Source organism: Oreochromis niloticus, unplaced genomic scaffold (assembly GCF_001858045.2).
Source record: "Oreochromis niloticus isolate F11D_XX unplaced genomic scaffold, O_niloticus_UMD_NMBU tig00008797_pilon, whole genome shotgun sequence".
In the NCBI taxonomy this organism is placed as follows: domain Eukaryota; kingdom Metazoa; phylum Chordata; class Actinopteri; order Cichliformes; family Cichlidae; genus Oreochromis; species Oreochromis niloticus.
The window spans coordinates 27,501-28,535 of NW_020329439.1; positions in this window are offsets into that span (position 1 = coordinate 27,501).

Consider the following 1,035-nt stretch of genomic DNA (forward strand, 5'->3'; position numbering starts at 1 on the left):
GAGGCATGTGGAAAAGCTGTCATACCATATGCACGGGGGGAGTACTTAGCAAAAGTGCTGCTGGGCAGTGTACCAGGGGCATGGATAAATGTTTCGTACCATAGGCACGAGGGGAGCGTGTTTCAGGGAGATATCGGGGCAGTGTACCAGGGGCATGTGGAAACGTTGTCGTACCATATGCAGGAGGAGTGTGTGTGGCAAAGTGTTTCTGCCCAGTGTACCAGGGGCATGTGGAAACGTTGTCGTACCATATGCAGGAGGAGTGTGTGTGGCAAAGTGTTTCTGCCCAGTGTACCAGGGGCATGTGGAAACGTTGTCGTACCATATGCACGAGGGGAGCGTGTTTCAGGGAGATATCGGGGCAGTGTACCAGGGGCATGTGGAAACGTTGTCGTACCATATGCAGGAGGAGTGTGTGTGGCAAAGTGTTTCTGCCCAGTGTACCAGGGGCATGTGGAAACGTTGTCGTACCATATGCACGAGGGGAGCGTGCCATTTTCAGGGCAGTGTACCAGGGGCATGTAGAAAAGTTGTCGTACCATATGCAGGAGGAGTGTGTGTGGCAAAGTGTTTCTGCCCAGTGTACCAGGGGCATGTGGAAACGTTGTCGTACCATATGCAGGAGGAGTGTGTGTGGCAAAGTGTTTTCTGCCAGTGTACCAGGGGCATGTGGAAACGTTGTCGTACCATATGCAGGAGGAGTGTGTGGCAAAGTGTTTCTGCCAGTGTACCAGGGCACGTTTCAATTAACTTTCTAGAGTACAGGGGCACAAGGATTTTCCCACCGTTGTTCTGCTTTGTTAGTGGGAGGGGGCTTAAGTGTGGGTCCCCGGGGCCTGCTGGAGGTCAAGGTCCATGGTGGAGACGCGGTGCTATGTAACCGCAAGAGAAGAAGCTAGTGGGGGACTAGAGCAGGGGAGCATGTGGGTCCCCGGGGCCTGCTGGAGGTCAAGGACCATGCTGGATATGTGGTGGAGCGTAACTGCAGGAGAAGGAAAGCTACTGGGGGACTAGAGCAGCGGAGCAAGTCGGTCC